Genomic DNA, 18,374 nt, shown 5'->3' on the forward strand with positions numbered 1-18,374 from the left:
TACAGTTGGCTTGTTCTTCTGGTTGCATAGCTCCATGTGTGTGCCTGAAGTGCTCTGACTCAGGACCCATATGGTAAATTTCAGAGTGCATTTGGGAGCAGCACTACAATACAGAAGCCATTAAAGGCTGAACGGTGTTAAACAAACATCACAGGATGTTATTAGTTTGATTAAACAAGTCTCAGACAAAGGGCATTAAGGAGTGGACCAGGGCCCGCTGCGCCTGTGTGTCTGTTTTCATTTATTTGTTTCATCCAATATCAATTGTCTCTGTGCCAGAGTCATAGAGAGGGGATATAATAAACACAGTGTGTGTGTGGATGTGTCTGTGATGCTGCATTTACTCAGTGGTGTCTAAACATTGGGAGATTCTGGCTTGTGATATCATAGCAATAAAGGTTGACTGATTAGGTCGACCAAAAATCAATATCATGATGATTATACAGAGCAATAAATTGACAATATTGTTTTAATTTCTTTATTTAATACAGGAAAAATACACACAAAAAACATGACAGTATAATGTCATGACAATATAACCTCACAAAAAGAGACAAAAAATAAAGAAAGTACTTTGACGAAAGGAGAATAAATAACAAGACAAAAATAAAATGAATAGGATCTAGGGCTGTCAATCGATTGAAATATTTAATTGCGATTAATCCCATGATTGTCCGTAGTTAATCGTGATTAATCACAGGTTAACTTTGACAGCACTATTAGGATCCCTTCAGTAATTCAAATAATTAGGTTGACTGTACCGATACATTTAAAAACTGAAATATACATGGCAGGTAGTGTATTTAATATTTTATATAGTCCCACTCTTCACTAGAGCAAATGTTTTTTCCACTTCATGTTGTGTTGTGCTACATTTCGGTGGTTTGTAGGAATTAGTTTTTCCAAAAGAAATTTTTGTATTTTTTTAGTTAACTTAAATTCAGATTAGTTCTTGATTTGAGTTTTACAGAATAATTGTATTTATTATATGGGGACAATTTTTATCCAGAACCCCTGACATGATGTTTAAACGTGTAAATGTAAAATAAATATTAAGTGGCCTTAGTCAATGGATATTGGTCCACAACCTTGCAACATATGGACAATAGAAAAACAAATGCAGCAGGTCTTAATTTAATATCCTTTAAACCACCGCTGGGTAGAATAAGAACTACGGTATATACTTAAAGTATGCTAGAAACTTTGTAGTCAAGATAAATCTAAACTAATGTAAAAATCTAAATACAGATTATTTTAACTGCAGCCACGCATGTAACTTGTGTAACAGTGCGCAGTGGGAATTAGATTTCTGTCTGTGTGTGTTTCTATCTGTCATTCATTGCCATACACCGCTACCTTTACTCATAACACACCTCCTAGTACACACACACACACACACACACACACACACACACACACACACACACACACACACACACACACATTATCTCTCCAGGAGGTCTTTACCTGGTGTTATTATACAGTCATGGGTGTGACTCTGAATAGATGTGGAGAAAGTAGAAACAACATTGGGATTACCATCCTGTCTGAGCTCAGGACAGAACGTTGCAGACACATCATGCCTTCATTACATCATGACTGCTTTTTGTTGTTGTACAGTGACTTGTGCATCCCTCTGCTTGCAGTTACTTGTCATTTGTCTTTGTGTATGTTTCAGTAATGTGGACCATGTTGTTTTTATTTGCTAAAAAAAACTATTTTGTTTCGCTTGTCGCTCCTAGACTTTGACATTCTCTCACAAAACTGCTTTGCTGCCCATTGATTTTATTATTTCCGTCTATTGCCCTGCTCTTCATTAGTTCGTGATTATTTTACTCTCTCGGCACCATTGTCCTTCCTTGTTGCCGTAGAGACAGTAGCAGTAGCTGGCGGGTGACCTCACCAGGCAGGAAATGGGTTTAGGGAAATGGGAAGTTGTTGTGGTTACTGAAGTGTTTGATGATGTCCAGAATTACCGGCTGGCGCGTGTGTGTGTGTGTGTATACGTGCACTCCATTGTGTAGCATGTGTGTGTTATAAACTGGTTTCCTCTTTCTTCTTCTCTCTATGTATGTGTGTGCATGTGCACATTGTTTGTCTGGAATATATCAATGGCTTGTTCAAAACACCTTTGAGTATTGCCAACGCGCTGTGTTTAGAGCACTGCCCTGCAGCTCTGGTGCACGGTGACGCTGTGTGTGTGTGTGTGTGTGATTTGGACTGAATGTAATAACAACTGTGCCAAGCTAAAGTGGAGCGCCAGAGATGTTAAGAAAGAAAGAAGGTGAAAGAGGGAGAGAACAAGTTTTTTCCTTTTCTGGAGACTGGCTGGTTTCACCCACAGAGCAGTGCCCACTTTTTGACATCAACATCTCTCATTGTTTAGATCTTTATCTGTGTTTCTGATGTCCTTTTCTTCACTATTCCTTTGTGCCTTTTTCACTGTTTCTTCTTTGTTATCCGTCCAGATGTCAGGTCATTCAGCATCTACAGTATAGTCAAAGTCTGTTTTTCTATCAATATATAGCATTTTCAGCCCATACCCCATCTCCATCGTCTTTTTTTTTTAATATGAATTCTCCAGCATTCCTCCTCCATGTTATCTTATTCTGCTCTTTGCTGTCTCTCTCTCCGTCTGTGTCTCTGGAACATTGCAGTGAAGTGAGGTCATAACGTTTGTCTCGGTGTGAGGCAGGCTGCCCAGCCAAATGTCAGGTAGAGAGAGAGACAGACGGAGACAAGAAAAGAAGAGAGTTGGAAGGAAACGCTTGCTGGCTTAAAAAAAACAAAAACCTTAGAGGATCAAAATAGAACTGAGAGAGAGCTGAAGAATGAACCGGTGGTGGAGGGAGGGGGAGTGAGGGAATGAGAGGTAACGGGAGACGACGGTAGAAAAAGGCTGTTTTTTAGTTGAAACCGCTGTGGGTCATTGACTCAGGTTTACCTTTTTTTGCCTCCATTAGAACAAAATCCTACTTTTAAAGTGTGTGTCGTGTTCCCAAATGTTTGGTCACCCACTGGACAGATTTGGGGGAAAAAAATGTGCTTGTTAACATCAATTTAGACGTGAAAGCTGTAATGTAAGACATCTGTATTTGAGAATTTTGTTTCAAAATATTATTATATGGAGTGACATTTATTGATAAAACTGTGTTGTAACCCAAACTGGAACATAAAACCCGTGGAAGAATGGAGTAGGGCTGTCCTCGACAAAAGAAATTCTTATTCGACTAACACTCGTACGATTTTGTTGACTAATTATGGATTAGTTGATTTAATCGACAGATCTGTAAAACTGAGTTTGTTCACAAAGAATCACACAAATTCACCACTTTAAATCTTTTGTTTTCCAGAACAAGTTTCTTGGAATTAAGTCATTGAGCATGAAAAAAGCATAAAAAATGACTTAATTCACTACGAGAAATCTTACTCAACGAAGACCAAAAACGACTGATGAGTCGACTGATCAACTAAGAGCGGGCAGCCAAAGAAAGAAGTGCACCTCATGCACCGTTTTGGCCACAGTTAGTCCACTAAATGTGTTAAATAGGTAGCAACAGTTTGTCCAGTCAGCGTAAAACAAGCTTCAAACAAATGGTGCTGTAACGTAACTGAAAACAACAGTGTAAATATGATATGCACATTGATGGATTATGATTAGTCTTGAAGTGTGTGTGTGTGTACAGTATGTGTGTGTTTCCGCTAGTGTTTGTATAGTTTTCACTTTAGCAGGCAGCAGGAATGTGGCCCATCTTTCCGTCTCTTCTTGTTGCATAACGGCTACTTCCCAAATGAGCTGAAGATCAAGGAGGCCCAATGAGTCATGCATTAGTGATCATGTATTAATACTTTTTCGGTACTGGTGCTAAAACAATAATATTTTGTCATTTTACTTGTAGGAATATAAAAAGGAAAGACTAGGACAGCACTATTAACATTATGCACTACTAATTTGACTTTTTCAAATTGCCACATGGATTTTTTGGGCAAGTGGCAATTTCACAATCAATATACAACGGTGGGTTTACTGATAGGTTGTTTTCTTTCTCTAAAACTTTGCTCTTTGATTTAACAAAATAAGCCAAACTTATCTAATGTATCAGTGTTACATTTTGTCTTAATACAAGAACTACCTGCTTGAATAATAGCGTCTAAAATGAGCAACATTTATGCAATATGAACATCAATATTAATAAGTAAACAAGACTAATAATCTGGTCAATCATTCAGTACCAATTGGTGGTATTTTAAAAAGGACACCCAACCATAGTAATATGTGTTTGTATGTCCTTCTTGCATATCCTTGAAATGAACAAATAGCAGCTATCTACATACCACACTCTTCTCTCTTACAAAGCGACTCACATAAAATAATTTCTCAAAGGCATGTATTACCTTTCATCCAATTGATGAGTTCAGTACAGGGTTAAAGAGGATGCTGGCTGGAGTGTTAACGGGAGAAAGAGAGCGGGAAATAGAGAGAGAGAGACAGACAGGTTGGTTTGTGCTCTGCTCTGCATGGATTAGGTCTAAAAGCACAGTGTTTATAGCTTCAGATTTATGACTGACTTTGTTTTATCAGGCCACCCACATGGAATCAAATACTTTCCCTCTGCCCGGCCTTTTTTCTTTCTCTCCCCTGTTGCACTCCTCCCCAGATGTGGTGGTGCCGGAGAGGAGCAGTAAAGGTGGAGATACTGAAGCAGAAGAGTCTTGGCTAATAGGTTTGAATACTTATTGAGAGGCTAAAACAGACTTTTTAGATTCAGGATGTCTCAGTTAAACAAAATAACTTATTTTGTCTAATGGTTTGACACGTTGGGAACACACTAGAGGGGAAAAAAGGGACTGACACCACACTTTAGTAGAGATGATGGACTTTGGAGTGAGTTTACAGCAGTGTTTAAATGTCACTGATGGATAAATACTTGGTAAATAAAATTATGCTATGGGTGGGCGTGTGCAGAAAAAGTATAGCGTTGATAATATAAACAGAAATAATCAAAAGAAGCTTTTTACAGTAGAGGAGAAATTTTCATTTGCTAAATATTTCATCCCTTACAAATTGAATAAAATTCCTTTTAGGGCTGCTAACGGACCTCTCTTCTGTCATCAAAATGCATCATCAAACGTTTTTACTGTGTGATCAATGGAGAGGAAGGAGCTTATCCAATGACTCGCTCTTTTGAACGCGGACTTAAAAGCAAAGTTAAAGGACACATTACACACACACAAACACACACACACATAAAGGATATAGTGTGGGTGGGTGTTAGGGGTTCTTTTTAACATGCTAAGGTCAACCCAGATTTAGTGACATCCAAAAAGTGAGGGATGCTGAGCGACGTAAAGGTGACGGAGAGATGAAAGGATGGTTGAAGGTCTCCGTGACTCAGCAGATGAGAAGGAAGTGGTGGGATGAATCGGAAGAGCAAAAGGCCAGTGACACATAGGCAGCCTCTGACGGTCAGCATTTTAAGGACATTTAAAAGGATGGATCACTGAACTGGGAGCATGTTGTGATTCAGTTTAGATGTTACGGGTTAGAGTAGATCGAATTTAAGCATTTTTCACATTGTGTTTGTAATAGTTTATGTTCCTATGTGGTTAAGGTTCTAAGAAAGCGGAGAACGTCTCCTACCTCCAGCCGTCTTGTCCTCTACTCACACTCAAAATGTTTTGCCTGTCTCTCTCTCTCTCTCACACAATATTGCTTTTGGGACAGGCACAACACAAATGTTTTGTGTTCCTCTGAGTAAGACTGAGTGTGTGTGTGTGGGAGGATGATTTAATAATAGATCTATTTGGTTTGACAGGGGGGCCAATTTTAGAGATGCTGAATTAATTTTGACAGATAACTGCAGCCAATTGTGTGTGTATATAAGGTTGTGGTTCACATCCGTGCAGCCAGTGGAAGAGCCCAGTATATTGTTTCCTGTAACACTCTTTTCACTTTCTGTCGGTCCATCCATCGATCTAAGTGTAAGTATGTAGCTGGAGCTGGACTGGAAACGGGGAAACAGTTAGCCTTGCTCGGTACAAAAGGTAACAAAACTCCACCTATCAGCACCTCTAAACCTCAATAATTAACACGTTATATCTCGTTTGTTTAATCCATACAAAAAGTGAAGTGTAGAGGCATAATTTGGTTTTACAGGGGGTTATGTGCAGTAACCTCTTGCAGTCTCGGTAAGGTGACCACATGAGTCTTAGTGAAATTTGGGACAGGAGAGTTAGGGGTGAGCGTGGCCTCCAGTACATTACATTCAGTGTCAACGAACAGTAGTAATTATGATAGTAGTATTCTTTCCTGCAGACTTCGCAAAACACTTTGTTTGGGTCTCGTAAAGCAGCAATGATCCACGGGTATTACCCTCCCCACTACCCCCGGTACCTGCAGTTTTGCTGTTTGGCTGGATGTTAACCGTTATGTTAATGTCAGCGATGGACGGTTAAATTACCCGCTGTGAATGTTTTAATTCAACAGTGTCATGGTCATACTGTAGATATGCGTCGCCGCCATGCACTACTGTACACAGCTAAACAAATGAACTACAACAGCAATAATTCATGTAGGTTATGGACAGAACAGTGAACATCTGAGGGCAACACCAAAATAATGTTTTACAACGATCATTACTTGATGTTTTTTTAGGCTATAGCTAATCAAATCTCAGGTTTAGTCAAATTTTCGGGACAAATAGGACAGGTTTTGGGACAACTGCTCGGGACTCTCCAGAATATTTCGGGACAAATGTTTCTAGTCACCCTAAGTCCAGGTCAAGAAATAGTCTAGCGCATGACCAACTGTAAAATGTCCAAAAGTCATTTTTACACTTTATATTTTGTACGGGTTAAATAAATGAGAAATAATATGTTCTTGAGCTTCTTCATTTTGTTACCTTCTGTACAGAGCCAGGCTAACTGTTTATCCCATTTCAGTCTTTGTGCTAAGCTAAGCTAATCGTCTGCAGCTACATACTTCTCTTTACAAAGGCTACTTCTCATCTATTTCCCCAAATTTTGAACTATTCCATTTAACTTTCTTTAGTCCTGTTTACTCCTTAACTTGACTTTAAATTCAAGAATGTAGAGCACATTTAGCGTGTACTAGCAATATTAATAAAGGTCATTTAGGTTCGGTTGTGCTAGTGAGTGTGACAATAATCAATGTTTGTTTGATGGGGCTTGTGAGCTTTTAAAAAATGCATGGCAACTCAACTCAACACATCTCACATATCATATCTATTATTGGAAATCAATTAACAACACATAACAATGATACATTTTGTCCAGAAACCCTCACAGGTACTGCATTTAGCATAAAAAAATATGCTCAAAACGTAACATTGCAAACTCAAGCCCAACAACAGCTGTCAGTGTGTCAGTGTGCTGACTTGACTGTGACTTGCCCCAAACTGCATGTGATTATCATAAAGTGGGCATGTCTGTAAAGGGGAGACTCGTGGGTACCCATAGAACCCATTTTCATTCACATATCTTGAAGTCAGAGGTCGAGGGACCGCTTTGAAAATGGCCATGGAGTTTTTTCCTCGCCAACTCAACTCAACTGTCATGTAGTGTCACAAAAAAATCCCAACATGTGACTCCATCTGGTTTCTCACAAGGGGAAAAAAACTCTCTGGGAAAACTGTTCTGGATGTCGTTGCCCTTTGTTAGTGACAGTTGCAATATGCTTTGAAATCTCTAACTTTCCCTTTTAAGGGTAGTCCTTGTAGCCCGCCAGTGGAAAGGCATGACAGATAAAACCTGTGAAGAAGAGTAGGTTCTCCTTTGTCTATTTTCTTTTCCTCTTTTGCTATCTTCATTTCTTGTCCCAGTCGCTCCACTCCAGACCGGCTCTTTCTAACTCTCTCGGTCTGTGTGGATCCACCCAGTGTAATTACAGAGCAGTTTGCTTATGTAAGGAAAGCCTTCTCTGAAACAGCACTTTCTAGCAGAGCTGCTATTTCAGCTTTTTGTGTGTGCACAGGCAGATTTCTACATACTAAAGTGTGTGTATGTGTGACATAAATAATGGATGATGAATAATGGTTTCACGTGATTTTACGCTGCTTTGAAAAAGGGGGGTCATCTGTTAAAGATTGTTTGTGTTTGTGTGCCACAGTTATACAGTATGGTATATATCTTTGGCAGGGCTTCTCTCAGTCATGTTCCCTGTAGTTTTCTGTCTGAGTCATACATCTGCAGTCCACGTGGCCACAAAGATGTCTAATGTGAGAGTTTGTTGATGATTCACCTAAAGGCTGCACTGTTGGCTGCCATGTTCTACGTGTAATCACCTACATTACTGCTGGTGGCAATTGGTTTCTTCAAAAAAAGGAAAGAAAATGTAAAAAAGCTACTGTAAAAATGCCACAAAATACTTTACAGGCCACACAAAAATCCATTGCAGATATATAGAAGAAGTCACGGGATAACAGCTCACAGATTGGGTCTATTAGTTTTTCCTGTCAGCGTTTAATTTAATAGTCTGGTGAGCACCAGACTATTACGTTTGTGGAAGGTAAAGAGAGAAGTTAGAAATAGCAATTATCTGCATTATTGTCATCCTACACCGGCCTACACTGCACTCAGCAGCCAGCAGCTCAAAGTCTCTCTGTTGCTGTTTTCCTTTTGCCTACTTTTCACAGTAACTGCTGCACAGCAAATAATTAGGGCTGACTAAGATATTTAATTGCGATTAATCACAAATTAATCACATTTTTTATCTGTTCAAAATGTACCTTAAAAGGAGATTTGTCAAGTATTTAATACTCTTGTCAACATGGGAGTGGGCAAATATGCTTACTTTATGCAAATGTGTGTATATATTTATTATTGGAAATCAATTAACAACACAAAACAATGACAAATATTGTCCAGAAACCCTCACAGGTACTGCATTTAGCATAAATAACAGGGGAGACACCGGCACCCGGTCAGAGACGATAACGTTTCTCGCTGCGGAGCCCCGTCACTTCACAAGACACGGAAAACCTCTGTTGGTCTGGAGGAGCTGCAGCAGTTATTTCTGCACAAACGTCCACTGTACATTCACTATATATTCTCAGAGCTAAACTAACTCTTCTGCAGTGTGTAGTGTGCGCGCATGCACGTGAGAGTGGAGCGAGCTGAGCGAGTCAGAACGAGCGCACTGTGTGAGTGAAGGCAGGCAGGCAGAGGAGCAGAGTACAGCAGAGACTCCGGTCCTGGAGACCAAAGCTACAGTCTCTCCCCTGCGTCATCCAACACTGTTTAACAGACGGGCTTCACTAGATATAACTTTGCGGTTTTGGTGCTTCCGTGTAGTTTGTGTTGGAGTCTGAGTCTGAACAGCGTAGCCACACGCGAGCGCAGTCCCTTTAATTTAGAGAAAACAATTGAATTATATTGTGAGTATGTGAATGGGGGAGTGATTTTGGGGCACAGCAGGAGTCAGCTTGCTATACAAAGTTAAACCCAGATCCTTCCCTGTAACATATTTTTCAATGTTGGGGACCATTAAGTTCAGTGTTTGAACTTTATTGCCCAAAGACAACTTGTTATCACCGCTCACTTTGTCCACCAGTTAGCTGGTTACTTTGTGACACACTCTGGCGTGTGTGTTGTCGATCAGTCGGGGCATTTTGCAATCTGAATATTGTATTTTAAATAGTTTATAATGAAATAACAAACACTATATTACAGTAGATATACAAAAGCTGCTGGTTTTTGATAACCAAAGAGGAATTGTTCATTAAATAGTATTCGTCAAATGCCCCGACACTGTCATAGACACACTCAAAAAGCGCATTATTATTCATGCATATGCTAGTATGCTTTTGTGTATGCGCATATCTTTCTGCGACTGATTGTCATGGACGTGTTGCCTGCGTCTCTCCCAGTCACTCACACAATGGTACAACTGTGTCGCCAGTGCAGCGTGTAGCATAGCATAGTTAACAGCGTGGTCACTCTCAGACACACACACTCTTATAGAGGGTTTAGGCCTTGGTCTAACTGTGGGTTGACTGGGCCGTTGAGTCCTATTCTCTCACTTGCCTTTTGTCATCCAGAGAAACATGACAGTAGAAACACTCTGCTTCTTCCTCCTTTCTATGCTTCTGTCCTTGTCTTCCTCTCACCCGCTCCTTCTTCTGTCTTATGGCATCAATCCGCCGGTTTGGATCATGCTCTAGCTGCCAGTTGAGAAAGTCTCGTCAGAATGAGAACGGGAGAAGCTGGAAGTGTCGGAGCGTTGTTCCCGAGTGGCTGCTGGGATCTCGGATTAAGGCGCAGGGAGAGGAGGAGGAGGATGTCTGGAGAAGAGAGACAGGAGCAGCTAAGGCCAAAGTGGCCTCACAGGCAGGTGGTGTTGGTCCTCTGTGTGTTTGTACAGGATGTAAGTCATGTCGGTTCGTTTGAGTCACATTTATCCTTTCTTGATATGTATCAAGAAAAATTGTTTTAAGATAAGGTGGATCCAGTTAACTAGTGTAGTACTTTGTGACCAAAAAATGGATTTCATCAAACGGTGGAAATTTAATTTAATTGAAAATGAACCAAAAGCTGATATTTTGAAGGGAAAATATGTTTCATTTAGCGCTGGGTGATATGGCCAAAATCTTCTATCCTGATATAGGTAATTCCATATCTCGATAACGATATACTGTATATCACAATATAGAATGTTTTCTGGTAATTCAATAAATAAATAGTCTATAGTATACTCCTCTGTGAATCAAATACCTGACAAACTGAGTATTTTCTCGTTTAATTCAGAACTTTAATGCAAAATTAACATAACAGTTTCAAATTAAATTCTAAAGAAAAAAATATATATTTCCATATATACACATTAATCGCATTGAACTGAGTTGTCATATAAAGTGTGATGTAAAAACAATACCTCAAATTTTTTAAAAATTCCCTCAAAATAGTTCACATCAGATTTTCTGAGAAATTTAAGTTAGTATGTGCTTGTTATTATCAATTTAGATGACATTATCGCCCAGCCCTAGTTTTGTTTATGTGCTGAGTCAGAGGTTAGATCAGTCTTGTAATGATTAGCTCTACACTGCTGTCATCATGTTAGCTTGACAGTGACATCACCCCGATCATCCTATCGTGTCATTACATCATCCACAGTACATAGATGACATCGCTGTATGACACTGTACCCCTCATGTTTCAGATTGTGTTTTTGCTGAAGGAACTTAGTTTCCAGTCAAACTCTTCTCAGGATAAGCAGATGACAAAATTAAACAGGCTACAAATCAATGGTCCAATAAAGTAGAATATTCATATCTTGATTTGATATTTTTCTTGGTTTGACCCATGCACAGTATGAAGACTAAAACAAAACACTTTTTAGTGCTTATATTTCTTATCATTTTAATCCACAAAAAGGATTTTACTCTCTTTTTCAGCAGTTAAAGTTGATACTTGACATAACATTTTCCTACACTGCAACACTGCGATACACTACAATACATGCAATGATTCAACCTATATCCGTCTCATTAAAGTTTACCATCGTTCTTCTAAACTTCTGGTGTCTGGTGCTCCACAAAAAGTGATGCATTGCATATATCCCGCAGCAGTAAATTAGGTGACTTTGGTATAAAAGAGTTGCACAGTCAGTATTAGCAGCAGCCACCATGCCTGAACAAAATAAGATAAGCATAGTACTTTACAGGTAGCTGTACACTACCAGGAAAATCTTAATTGGTGTGTTCATGCACACGAAATTGATGCTTTGAGATCAAAGTAATATGACACACGCTTTTGGCCAGACTAGTCAGAATATTTGTGCCGCCTTGTTCACTACTCCCCACTACAGCTCACCTGTGGTTTACTGGTGAGCAATACTGCACAATATATACTTTCCACAAGCAGCCGTTTTACTGCACATTACCTCCATGGCTTTTCTTCTTTCCTGTGCTCATCTCCAAGACTAATAAGTTTGAGTTAAGAATACACTTACCTCAGATGACTGCCTAAGCAGAGGATATATTGGGATTCATTATAATTATTAACCTTTATACTGTAGGTACTGTTGGTGGAGATAATCGTAGTTTCTATTTGACAATAGAAACGTGTTCGTCTGACTTTCTGAAGATAATTTGAACAGATAAAATATTGTATTCTCTTTTTAGATTTAAGCAGAGAATTTAATACTCCTTTTGCTAACATTATGTATTATTATACCAATCAACACTCAGACTATATTTAGTCTTTCGTTTTTAAATTCCAACAAGTCCAAAAGAGTGACCCGTTGCCCTCCCTGCCCCCCTCACAGGTGAAGCTTGATCACTCTGCCAACCTTTGTACTCAAGGAAAACATTTTGTCCTTAGATGAGTTTTCACAAAACTGTGAGTCAGCCTGAAAATATGTTGACCTTACCTCAACCGAGAAGACTTGGACGTGTTTGTGTGTGTGTGTGTGTGTGTGTGTGTGTGAATGAGAGGAATACAGAAGTAGAAGGAGGCATGAGAGTACTGTTTGTGATGCCAAATTATATTTTTGAAAAGATGTAGGTGCTTCTAGCTCTCCTCTCTCCCTCTGTGTGTCTTCCTTCTTTCTGTCCCTGTCTGTCTCACTGCCTGACTCTTACCTTCACGTTTTTCATGATTCCTTCTTGGATTATTTCATTTTGAAAACAGTATTTAACAATTAAAAAGCAACGATTAGAGAAACGCCAGGAAAAAAATAAAAATGTTGTGTAACAGAATGTTTTAGTGTTTAATCAGTGTGTATGTGTGAACTAAACTTGGTTTCAGTGACTGTGAGAAAATGTGTGATAAGGAGCCATTACATTTCACTTGAGTCACAATGTCACACATATCAGTTTGCCATGTTTCTCTGCTATTGTTGTGCATTGTTTGCATGTGGTAAAGAGAAAAACTGGGGAGAGTTTATACAGGTGTGTTTGAAAGTGGTTAAGGTTCTTGGAAAACATGGTTGATTAAAGAGGTGTATTTCGGATGGATTGTATATCGGATTGTAATTTTTAAGGTCCCATCGTATAAGACAGTGGTTTGCAACCTAGGGACCACAAGAGAGGAATTCATTTATTTATTTAAAAAGGATCCCCATTAGCTGACGCCAATGGCACCGGCTAGTCTTCCTGGGGTCCGAAATATATAAATACAATATAGGAATATAGGACGTGATCACCCTGGCTGAATACAAGAGTATTTGTCTGGCATTGGATCCAAAGCTAATCAATTCTGCAAGTTTAACACTACAGAGAGTGATGGAGTTGTAGATACATCGACTTAATTTTGGCATGAATACTGCTGTTTATTTAAAATACTTGAACCAGAACCAACAGTATTGAACATTTCCGGTAATACCAGCCACAGGCACTGCTTATGTAACTGATCTTGGTCGGAGCGTAAATGTCTGTATAAATGTTGTGTGTGTGTGTGTGTGTGTGTGTGTGTGTGTGTGTGTGTGTGTGTGTGTGTGTGTGTGTGTGTGTGTGTGTGTGCTGACCTGCTGTCCCTCGGCTGTCTCTTGCCAAATATAACAGCAGTAATCACTATGGCAGTGATGATGGTTAATGATGATGACCGCCATTTATCTGGAGATTGGAGGTATGTGTGTGTGTGTGTGTGTGTCTGAAGGTATGTTTGAAGGGCTCACACAAAGCTCCCATCACCCAGTGACAGCCAGGGGGTTGTGGGTAATCGGGTCCGTCTTTCCTAAAACAATGTAGTCTTTCTTCACTCCTCAATAGGCGTCTTATTTTCAACCAGGCCTCGACTTTGTCCCCCCCTTCAAACATTTTATTCACCAGTTGGCATTTCAATTGTGTGGCTCTGAAATGTTATTGTGAACGAGGAAGGAAATTATTTAAGGTTCACACAGTGTGCTACAGAGATGCCATTCGCATTAAACGTCACTGGAGCGCATATTTTCTCATTGAGTACGACTAAATCTTGCTAACCGCTCCCAGTGTAATAAAAACAGCAGGGTTTTTGCCATTTAGGGACCTAAATAAACATGTCTGTGGTCAAATTTGAGGGTCCAGACCCAATAGTTCAACAACCACAGGGGAAATGGGAACAGATACCAGTAGGTCTGACACTTTTTACACGCTCATTATAGCATTCATTGTCATTTTGGTGCACTATTTTCACGTCATCTTGGTCACATGTCCGTTGTATCATCTTGTTATTTATTAAGGGTGCACCGATCAGGATTTTGGGGCAGCTGGAAGCAGTATCAACCGATACCAATCACACATCACCGGGTCTATTTGAAGCCTTCTGTTTATCGTGCAGCATTATTTATTTTTGTTCATAACAGCATTGTATATTAAGTATTACAATTAAGAGATGAGGAAGCATCATGAATTGACAACTTTTTATCTATTGGCAGGCAATACGTGCAACATATTCCACTCTTTCTCATAAGATCCTGCAATACTGCTGTAATGAAGACCCCTCATTATACCGGCTTTGCTTTTTTTTACTCTGAACCAAACAAAGCCGGCGATAACACGACAACCGTCGTCGGACAGTCTGGGGCCGTCAGTGAGCGTCTGTCAGCCTAGTCTTTGCGGTGTGTCCTGCACCGTCGGCTTCAGTGCAGCTACAACTCTCACTGAGAACTTACAAGGTTGTAAATGAAGGCTGAGCAGACAAAACACTCACGATACGAAGACGCCGTGTTCCTAAATATAGTTCACAATCTAACCTTGAAGTTTCAAAACATGTGTCGAGGCCTGAAGGGAGTAGTGTAACCTTGTAGCCATCATTTTGATTTGTTTGCACTTCCCTTTTGTTCTAACTAACCCGTTATGTTTTTATCTGAGGTTGTTATCACATGAATGACATATCTTTATCTTTTCTGAATATGACATTTTCACATCATGTGACCTCGTGTTTCACATTTTAAACAGGCCTCCCTTAAGCCTGACAACGAAGCTGATTGCCATTTTGTTTCACTTAACTATTCAATCTGACGTTGTGTTCAAGCTGGAATTATGGTTTCTGTGAACTTACCCAGAGAAGGATTTTATGGGTCGGCGCAGTAGTGGTTGCTTAGAGCATTTAATGTAACGTTTGTCATAGAAATATGCAGATTTAAGAGCTGTGTTTTCTGTACGTTTTTGTATAGCTGGCAATATTTTTGTTGTTATTTTTCTGGCTCCTTGTGGGAAGATGACAGCTGATGTCTTCAGGCATTGATCTATTGCAGTTAAGGTATCATGTGAAAGAAAAGGCTGATGCAGCAGCATAATTGTGTCTCAGTAGAAAACCGTATTGTTAGCAGTTGAATGATGTGATCTATGTCACCGTCTGCTTTCTAACAAAGCAAAACGGCCATGGGGATAATAAATGCCTTCAGCTCTGCAATCCTTCATGCAGACTTGAATAACCTATTCTTTATATTTCGAAAAACACGCGGCATTGGCTTTTAATTTGAAAAATGTGTGCAGAGGTGAAAACAACATGGAATCCTGCCTTGTAAGGAGCTATTTCTTCTTCTGTGTTATCCTTCTTGCAGGAACCATAATTGTCTTCATTGAGAGGGCAGGGCAGGAAGTGGGTTTGGGGGAGGCATTTTTGAACATCACACACACACACACACACACACACACACACACACACACACACACACACACACGCACACACCATCCAGCATCATAATGTGTTTGTCAGAGCAAAAAGACAGCAGGAGCTCCGCTGCTTCAAAAGAGCAGAGAACTTTTTGAAGCCGCTGACGCTGTATTTAGGATAGACAGTGATGGAGCTGCGGACTTTTTTTTTGGCTCGAGAAAGATGATGGCGCCCCTATGTGTATACTTCTTCGCCCATGGCAACCGTGTGTGTGGGACGGGTGTGTGTGTGTGTGTATATTGCCGTAGGAATGTGGTGACATCAGAGGGGCTAGTGTTTCTGTTAGAGAGAAGAAGAAGAAGGAGGAGAGAAAAATGTCGGCACAATAAAACAAGTTTACATCTCTTCCCCACACCTTTCTGTTCACCTCATCAGTCTGTCTGCTTTCATAACTTTTCTCACTGAGATCATTGTTTCTACGTCCGTCTCTCTCTCTCTCTCTTGCTTTCTTTCTGACCCTGTCTCCGTCGTTCTCGTTCTGTCTCACTCACCTCTCTCGCTCTATTTTTATCCCCTCTCCCACTGAGCTCACATCTGGATCTTATTGACAGAGTGAGCAGCCCTTCAGCCATAAAAGACACCCTGGACTCTGTGTGTGTGTGTGTGTGTGTGTGTGTGTGTGTGATGTGTGTGTGTGATGTGTACCATTGTGTGTGCCTGGCAAAGCATGGCAGATGTAAATAAACACCTCTTGATGAAAAAAAGATTTCTCCAAACCAACGCATGCATTCACACTCAGTGAATCATCAGCAATGTCTGCGGTTTGTTTTTGTTACACCCCTAATTTCTGGTAATTTGATAAAATACTAACTGTGAATAATGCTAGTTTGAACTTTTTTTTAACATAATAAGTGTTTAAATTTAGATTTTCCGCATGTGATAACCCTGAATGGGTTCAATTAATTGGCAACTACTACAGTAAAAGTGGTTTAACTAATTAAGTTATGATGTGGTAACAATATTGACAGTGATGTGCTGTAATACCCCAACTAATGTTATTTAGTTTTTAGATTATCAATCGATGTCATTCTTGCATTATCAGCTATTAATTCACCTCTCATAATGAAATTATGTGATTTTTATATCAACATCTGAGAGTTTCCAGATCTTTAAGGGCGCTTTCACAAGCAATTTTGTATTTTAGAGCAGGATATATTTCTAAAAGTGATACTCTCTTATTATAATAACCATAGTACACTCAACATTTTCATTGTTTCCTAAGTAGAGGTGATAAACACTGTAGTTGCTTTCTGGTGGATGCCTGGAGACTGTCTACTGTACTGCACACCAAGCATAAAACTATCCACTATGAATCAGATAACGGTAGTAAAACATAAAGCTAAAGCCCTGTTGTGCATCTTATAATCAACTCTTTGTGTGTGGAGAGTCCTGCTTTTGATTTTTGTGGTTACTTTTGAATAATGATCTTGTGTATTGTGGGGGAATGCAGCTGAGGATGTTGTTACTTAGCCTATAATTATGCAGTTCTCTCCAGAGTCATTGAGCTAAAATGAGCTGTGCGCCGTAAGAGTCGCAGCATGCAGTTCACTGTGTTAATACAAAGCTTTTGATTGTCTTTTACAGCTTAAACATCTAATTTTCCTCTGAATCTCTGAACCCTGACATTGTAGTATTTATTTCAGAATATAAATTAAAGCTACACTTGAAAGGTTTTTATGTAATATTATGCCAATCTGATTGTAAAGTGCAACACGGAGCCTCCCATCCAATTATTTTGCCTACTCTTGACTGCTTAAAAATGTTGGTGTCAGGTACCAAACGAACGCATACGATTTTCATTTCACAATTACTGCTACTCTCCCTTGCTGCAAGACGCATTGCAAAGTGACTGGGATGACAAACATGAACACGCCGTGCCCCCAGTGTGCACCATAAATCTGACAACCACCACAGGTACTGAGCAGCCTCCGGGGGCGAAACAACCAGACCTATTGACCTCTCATCCCTCACCTCCGTCTCACCTCTGTGGCAGCTAAACACTACAAGCATTAGCCCATCAGAGAGTTAACAGCTAGTTACATGACAGCCTCTTATCTTCCTAATGACAGGCTGCAGTCCGGCTAGAAAAAAAAAGAAAGAAAGTTTGTTAACCGCGGAGGAGGACTCTTTCACAACGTAGTGGTGAGCTAAGAGATAATGTGAGTTGACTGTCCGTGTGAGAAAGTCGACATGGGTGAGACAAATGCGCAAAATGAATCTGAGATCAGGCTTGAGGCCCAACGTACTACTGATAATGAATGACGGTGATAATGGCTGAGTATAGAACAAGAGCGTGGACGAGGCTCACGTCAGTCTGGTGTCTCAATATCAGTCTCTCTTTCTCATCTGAGATCATTGTAACTGTATTTGTTTGGTTTAGGGCCACAACATAAAAATAATAGGACTTGGCTTGTGTTTTCCACGGTAACCATAGTGATCCAAGTGCTCGTGTTTGGGTTGGATGTGTGTGTGTGTGGTGTGTGCTCTATTAATAGGAGGAGGAATGGTACAGGCCTGGGAATGTTGTCCTCTCCGGAAAAACAAACTTTTCTTTCCCCCCTCTGTCCCTCTCTCTCTTTCTCTGCCTCTCCATGTGAGATATGATGAGGGAGGGAAAGAAAAATGACAAGATAAGGGGAAGAGGGAGGAAGATGGCATGAGCGAAGGGAGAGGTTGGTATTTTCCAAGCGAAATGCTGCCACCATTTTTGTGGTCTACCTTGTTTTAATTCCTTCTGTGTGTCGTTCAATAGGGCATTG

General features: G+C 40.0%; 1 protein-coding gene across 1 annotated transcript in view; it reads left to right on the top strand.

The window, feature by feature from the left end:
• The window catches only part of arhgef17 (Rho guanine nucleotide exchange factor (GEF) 17), a 71,268-nt gene that overhangs the window by 5,303 nt on the left and 47,591 nt on the right, over positions 1-18,374 (top strand). The gene's annotated exons all lie outside the window — the stretch shown is intronic.

Source organism: Sebastes fasciatus, chromosome 7 (genome assembly GCF_043250625.1).
Source record: "Sebastes fasciatus isolate fSebFas1 chromosome 7, fSebFas1.pri, whole genome shotgun sequence".
Classification (NCBI taxonomy): Eukaryota; Metazoa; Chordata; class Actinopteri; order Perciformes; family Sebastidae; genus Sebastes; species Sebastes fasciatus.